This window comes from Colobus angolensis, unplaced genomic scaffold (genome assembly GCF_000951035.1).
Source record: "Colobus angolensis palliatus isolate OR3802 unplaced genomic scaffold, Cang.pa_1.0 Scaffold268, whole genome shotgun sequence".
NCBI lineage: Eukaryota > Metazoa > Chordata > Mammalia > Primates > Cercopithecidae > Colobus > Colobus angolensis.
The window spans coordinates 4674301-4682684 of NW_012115910.1; positions in this window are offsets into that span (position 1 = coordinate 4674301).

Genomic DNA, 8384 nt, shown 5'->3' on the forward strand with positions numbered 1-8384 from the left:
CTTTCTTTCTTTCTTTCTTTCTTTCTTTCTTTCTTTCTTTCTTTCTTTCTTTCTTTCTTTCTTTCTTTCTTTCCTTTTGTAGAATGGAACTGCTATGAATGACAATTGACTATAAGTAATTGGTTTTTGCTAGTGTTTAGAAACACTATCGAATTTTTCAGATTAAGTTTGTCTACAGAAAAGTTAGCAAATACTATTTTTAGTTTTAATAGTTTATTTGATAATTCTATTGCTATTGCTGCATAAAGTAATCATGTTATATGAAAATCAGCATAACATTATATCTTCTCTCCCAGTCCTACACCAACACCAGGTTAAATGGTAATGATGGTTATGGCTATTATTTTCTGTTGCCAATTGAAATAAAATGCATCTACATTTCCTTCATCAAGTAGATGTTTACTCTAAATTGATTTATTTTTTATAAAATTAATGAAGCTCTATTCTATCTCAAGGCTATTTTTCTCCATTTATTGAAATAATTATATTTTTTTCTTAGTATATTAAGATTGCAGATTGCAGATTTCATTATATATTTTCTGATATTGAATCATACCTGTACTCCTGGGATTTTGATGACAAATTGTATTTATTTATTTATTTTTATTTAAATAGTTTTTGAGGTACAGGAGGTTTTTGGTTACATGGATGAGTTCTTTAGTGGTGAATTCTATGATTTTCGTGCACTTGTCACCTGAGCAGTGTACACTGTAGCCAATATGTAGTCTTTTATCCCTCAACCCCCTCCCATCCTCCCCATGTCCCAAGTCCTCAAAGTCCATTGTATCACTCTGTATGTCTTTGCATCCTCATAGCTTATCTTCCACTTGTAAGTGAGAAAATATGGTATTTGGTTTTTAATTCCTAAGTTACTTAGAATAATGGCCTCCAGGTCCATCCAAATTGCTGCAAAAAACATTGTTTTGTACCTTTTTTATGGCTGAGTAGTCTGAATAGTATTCCATGGTGTCTATATACCACATTTTCTTTAATCCATTCGCTGGTCAGTGGGCCCTTAGGTTGGTACACTATCCTTGCAATTGTGAGTTGTGCTGCTATAAACATGCATGTGCATGTGTGTTTTTCTTTTTCTTTTCTTTTCTTTTTTTTTTGAGACGGAGTCTCGCTGTGTAGTCCAGGCTGGAGTGCAGTGGCACCATCTGGGCTCACTGCAAGCTCCGCCTCCCAGGTTCACGCCATTCTCCTGCCTCAGCCTCCTGAGTAGCTGGGACTACAGGCGTCCACCACCAGACTCTGCTGATTTCTTGTATTTTTAGTAGAGACGGGGTTTCACCATGTTAGCCAAGATATTCTTGATCTCCTGACCTCGTGATCTGCCCGCCTCGGCCTCCCAAAGTGCTGGGATTACAGGCATGAGCCACCCGGCCCGGCTGCATGTGTGTTTTTCACATAATGACTTCATTTCCATTGAGTAGCTACCCAGTTGTGGGATTGCTGGATTGAATGGTAGTTCTACTTTTAGTTCTTTAAGGAATCTTCATACTGTTTTCCATAGAGGTTGTACTAATTTACATTCCCACCAGCAGTACAAAAGTGTTGCTTTTCACCACATCCAAGCCAACATCTATTGTTTTTTGACTTTTTAATTATGACTATTCTTGCTCATTGTGGTTTTAATTTGCATTTCTTTGATGATTAGTGATGTTAAGCATTTTTTCATGTGTTTCTGGGCTGTTTGTATATCCTCTTTTGAGAATTGTCTATTCGTGTCTTTTGCCCACTTTTTGATGGGATTATTTGTTTTTCTCTTGATGATTTGTTTGAGTTCTTTGTAGATTCTGGATGCTAGTCCTTTGTTGGATGCATACTTTGTCAATATTTTCTCCCACTCTGTGGATTATCTGTTTACTCTGTTGATTGTTTCTTTTGCTGTGCGGAATCTCTTTAGTTTAATTAGGCCACATGTATGTATTAATTTTTGGCATTTGCTTTTGGGGTTTTAGTCATGAATTATTGGCCTAAGCCAATGTCCAGAAGTTTTCTCAATGTTATCTTCTAGAATTTTTGTGGTTTCAAGTCTTAAATTTAACTCTTTGATCAATGTTGAGTTGATTATTGTATAGGGTGAGAGATGGCAATCCAGTTTCATTCTTCTACATGTGTCCTGCCAGTTTCCCAGCACCATTTATTTAATGGGGTATCCTTTCCCCAATTTATGTGTTTGTATGTTCGTTAAAGATCAGTATTTTGTTTATTTCTGGGTTCTCTACTCTGTTTATTTCTGGGTTCTCTATTCTGCTCCATTGGTCTAAGTTCCTATTTTTATATCAGTACCATGCTGTTTTGGTAATAGTAGCCTTGTAATATAATTTGAAATCCCGTAATGTGATGCCTCCGGATTTGTTCTTTTTGCTTAGTATTGCTTTGACTACGTGAGTTCTTTTTTGGTTCCATATGAATTTTAGGATTTTTTTTTCTAGTTTTGCGAAGAATGATGATGGTATTTTGATGGGCATTGCATTGAATCTTTAGATTGCTTTGGGCAGTGTGGTCATTTCCACAATATTGATTCTTTCTATCTATGAGCATGGGCTGTGTTTTCACTTGTTTGTGTCATCTGTGACTTCTTTAAGCAGGGTTTTGTAGTTCTCTTTGTAGAGACCCTTCACCTGCTTAGTTACCTATACTCCAAGGTATTTTATTTATTTATTTATTTATTTATTGCAGCTATTGTAAAAGGAATTGAGTTCTTGATTTGATTCATAGCTTGGTCGCTGTTGGTGTACAGCAGTGCTACTGATTTGTGTACATTGATCTTTCCCAATTTGGATGCTCTTTATTGCTTTCTCTTGACTCATTGCTCTGGCTAGGACTTCTAGTATTACATTGAATAAAAGTGGTGAAAGTGCACATTCTTGTATGACAATATTTTAAGCACACTATTAGATTTAGTTTGTTATATTTTATTTAACATTTTTGCATCTATATTCATAAGTAACATGGATCTATAAATTTTTGCTTGTTTATTTGCATGGACTTTATATTTTGTTTGGAAACCAAGAATGCACTAACTTTACAAAATATATGGGACCTTTTTTATTCAAGCTTGGAACCACTATTTCTTCAAAGTTTGGTAGGTCTCATTCAAAGTCAAATGTATAAGTTAATCATATCAAATTATGAAACTGTATAGTACAAAAGGTGTCTTCAAAATTTTACTAACGTCAGTATTATTGATAATTTGTTTAGTTTGTTTCTAAAGTTTCTAAAATGTTCCTCTTAGACTCTTAACAATTTGCTTTTCTACAGAACATTTAAAAATATAGTCTTACTGGTCTCTTAAAAATAATATTGTATAACATCTCTTCAAATGTGCATTTTGTGGTTACTACATTTGAAACTGTTGACACCTTTGACTTTTTTCTATAGAACTTACTTTTAATTGAAAAAAAAATTCCTTAGGTGCTGAAATACATGCTTGCTCAAAGAAAATTCCACTAAATGGAGATTATTCTAATAATTTATGAGCACATTATCCCAAAGATTTTTATTACCTGGCATAACCTTTCTTATTTGACAAATCTTTACAAGACAAAAAGTTTAGAATAAATCATCTCTATGTATGATACTTTTGAATGCTTTGAAATGGCACCAATTTATAGTAACTCTCACTTTTGTTCTATTCTGGTATAGAATATACATTTATCCAAAATAAGAAAAACCTCTACAAATGTATTTTTCTACATATCTAGATAATTCAAAACATGACTATAAATATTAAAAATTAAATCCAGTCTGTTGTTTGAACTTTCATCATTTAATTCGTTCAGTTCTTTCCTTACTTGCCACTTTGATCTGGATGCAGTAACTGGACAGGACTTTAGATGATTTCAACTTTGTTATCAATGATTTTATTTGCTAAGATATACAAACACAAGATCTTTAGCACTTCACTTGTTGAATGTGTTGATTACAGATTTTCAGCTTTTTTCAAATAGAATATACCCCAGGTTTAGAGAACTTGTTTACAGACTGGTTGACGTTATCGTAGAACCCATAGGTTGATTTACACCATCATTCAAACGTTTCCAAAATCTGAATGATAGTGGGCAACAAAGAGAAAAAATTGTGTGGTGAAAGTTTTTCTCCTTTTGTATTTCATATTAGGTTTATCATTAAAAATTTGTAGTTCAGCTACAATAGCAACAAATATATTAAATATGTACGTGTGTATATATATACACATTCATTCATTCATATGTATACATTCATTCATTGAAATTTATATATATGTGTGTGTGTGTGTGTGTGAAATATATATACATTTCACAACCACAGTTGTTTCTCTTTTGGATAGTTAAATATAATAACTTGTTAGAATTGTATCTATTAATTACTTAGGCTCCAAAACAAAGTCAAAAAATATTTCTGCTTCAGAAACTTCATAATTTAAAAATAATAATTTTTAGCATTTCACTTCATCAAAATTTCTATTAACAGTATTATTTCAAAAACAGTTTTCTCTTTAATGTCAAATATTTAAACAGGATTTACAATAAAATTCACAATAATCATAGATATTTAATTTTTGATTGAATGAACTTCAAGAAGTTTTACTTTGATTCCACAAACTGATCAAAAACTGAATTATGTTTGAATCTAAATGTTTCTCTATTTGAAATATATGATGAGCTTGATATAACATTTGCAAGAATGTTATTATTTGCAACATTCTCCTATTAATAGAGCCAACAGGTGTGGTTTTAACTCACACTTAAATTTGAACTTTCTCTATTGACTGAGTTACACACTCAAGAGAGAATCAATGCTCATCTACTCATCCCTTTGTGACTTATTTTGATGTACTTTCTAATAATGGCAGTACTTCACTAAAACATGAAAAACCTAAACCAATTTACCAAACAGGAGGCAGGGACACAGTCACTAACAGAGACTTTCTTGGACAAACTGGAACCTACACTCCTCACATTTTCAGTCTTGCCGATATGAAGAACCTAAAGAAGAAAAATGCACATTTCTCAAAGATTCTGACTGGGAGCTGGATGTAGTAACTGGACAGGTCTTTGGGTTGTTTCACTTAGGCAGAGGGTGTAAGTGTGTGTAAGGAAGAAGTGTGTGCCTGGATTTTGGATAGCCGTAGTCACAACCACGGCAGAGCTTGCTAGAGGATCACTGGTCAACACATACATCTTTACCTTCAGAATTTATTGAGATTTCATTTATGGTTTAATGCATGGCCTATTTTTGAATGTCCTACATGTACTTGAAAGAATGTGTATTTTCTGTTTCTTTGGGGTAAAATTCTACATAATAGTAGCTGGAGAATACTAATTGTATTGTTAAAGACATTGATAACTCTGCTTATTTTTTTACTGCTTAATCATATCAGTTTTGGGGGATAGTTTAAGTTATCCAGTTTGTTAAAATGAGAATGTTCAAATAAAATATAAAAGCAAAAACACTTTAAAAATAAAAGCAGTAGAAAGCAGTATATTGATAAATTCAATAACTAATTTTATTAAAAATAAAAAATTGACATTTTAGACAGATTAAGGAAAAAATAGAAAAATAACATATAAATGAGACACTACATATAAAATGAATACAGAGAAAATTAGAAATTACAAAAACAATCATGCACATACATTTTCTGATACACTTAGAAATATAGTAGTGAGGATAACATTCTAAGATATTAGAATTGTATTTATTTTGTATCCTAAGGTATTAATTGTATCCTAAGATAGTGTGTCATTAAATTTGACTGAACAAGTAGTGGAAATCACAAATAAGTCAATAATCAAGGAAGAAATAAAAAATTTTATCCAAAAATTTCCACCAAAAATCTGACTATAAATGTAAAAGACATTATAGATGGTTTTTTAAAAATTTCAAAGTAATTTTTCATTCTAATACCGCATAATCAATTTCAAAGCAAAGAAGAAGCTGGAAACTGCGGTGATATCATAAAACTAGGATAACTAGGAGAACAAAATATGAAAAAGCACAAAGAACCATGTGGAAACCAATATAGCTTTCAAATATAAGTACAAAAACTTAATCAGTTCAGCCAGCTACTATTTAAGTTGCTTAATACAATAAATATCAATTGGATGGGTACCCTGTGGAAATGTAAAAATGGCTTAATGTCTAGGAATCCTCTAAGATCATGTAATATATCGATAGGTCAAATATAAATTTAAAAAGTGATGCTGAAATATATGGTGAAAAAATTCATGTGTAATATACATTTAATATTTCATTTTTTAAAACTTGGTACATTAAGAATGGAAGGATTTTACTGATCATTGGAGAAATGCAAATGAAAAACACAATGAGATACCACCTTACGCCAGTCAGAATGGCGGTTTTTTAAGAGTCAAGAAACAACAGATGGCTGGGGGCGGTGGCTCACACCTATAATCCCAACATTTTGGGAGGCTTAGGTGAGTGGATCACCTGAGGTCAGGGGTTCGAGACCAGCCTGGCCAACATGGCAAAACCCCATATCTACTAAAAATACAAAAAATTAGCCAGGCATGGTGGCAGGTGCCTGTAATCCCAGCTACTTGGGAGGCTGGAGCAGAAGAATCACTGGAACCCTGGAGGCAGAGGTTTCAGTGAGCTGAGATTGTACCACTGCACTCCAGCCTGGTGAAAGAGCTAGACTCCGTTTTGGAAAACAAACAAACAAACAAACAAAAAACCAGGTGCTGGAAAGGTTGGGGAGAAAGAAGAATGCTTTTACACTGTTGGTAGGAATGTAAATTAGTTCAACCACTGTGGAAGACAGTGTGGCAATTCCTCAAATATTTAGCACCGGAAATACCATTTGACCCAGCAATCCCATTACTGGGTATATGCCCAAAGGAATATAAATCATTCTATTATAAATATACATGCATGCATATGTTCATTGCAGCACTATTTACAACAGTAAAGCCATGGAATCTACCCAAATGCCCATCAATGATAACTGGATAAAGAAAATGTGGAACATATACACCATGGAATACTATGCAGCCATAAAAAGCAATGAAATCATGTCCATTGCAGGGACATGGATGAATCTGGAAGCCCTTATCTTCAGCACACTAATGTAGGAACAGAAAACCAAACACTGCATGTTCTCACTTATAAGTGAGAGCTGAACAATGAGAACACATGGACACAGGGAGGGGAGCAACACTTACTGGGGCCTGTCAGGGGAGGGTGGGGGTGATGTGAGCATTAGAGAAAATGCTGGGTTTAATACTTAGGTGATGGATTGATAGGTGCAACAAACCACCATGGCACAGGTTTACCTATGGAAAAAACCTGCACATCCTGCACATGTACTCTGGAACTTAAAAAACAATAAAATAACTCCAAAAAATTACTATAAACATAAAGAAAAAGAATGGAAAGGTTTTTAACATGAAAAATTATGTACATGTAATATAAAGTATAATGTGCTTTATATATTTAATCATATAATTTATGCATAATTATCATTACACATTATGACATAATATGTATGCTATATAATATGTAAATATAATATTTATGCATAATGTAAAGGATAATCTGCAATTTTCTTCTTTAGGTTCTTCATATGTAAACATGTATTCATATATCTATAAGTATATAGATACATAAATGCAGCAGCCAGTATCATAGTGAAAAATAATCCATTAGAAATGCCTAATTAACAAAAAAAAAAAGACAAATGTACCATTATTTGACATTATCCCAGAACTTGTAGCCAATGAAGCAAGAGAGCAATCAGAAATAAGGAATCCAAATATTAGGGAGCAGATAAAATTTGTATTATTTGTGGATGATATGACATATGTATAGAAAATTGGCCCAGGACCAGACAGATTCACAGCCAAATTCTACCAGAGGTACCACGAGGAACTGGTACCGTTCCTTCTGAAACTATTTCAATCAATAGAAAAAGAGGGGATCCTCCTAACTCATTTTATGAGGTCAACATCATTCTGATACTAAAGCCTGGCAGATACATAACAAAAAAAGAGAATTTTAGACCAACATCCCTGATAAACATTGATGCAAAAATCCTCAATAAAATACTGGCAAACCGAATCCAGCAGCACATCAAAAAGCTTATCCACCATGATCAAGTTGACTTCATCCCTGGGATGCAAGGCTGGTTCAACACACACAAATCAATAAATGTAATCCAGCATGTAAACAGATCCAAAGACAAAAACCACACACTTATCTCAATAGATGCAGAAAAGGCCATCAACAAAATTCAACAGCCCTTCATGCTAAAAACTGTCAATAAATTAGTTATTGATGGGACGTATCTCAAAATAATAAGAGCTATTTATGACAAACCTACAGCCAATATCATACTGAATGGGCAAAAACTGGAAGCATTCCCTTTGAAAACT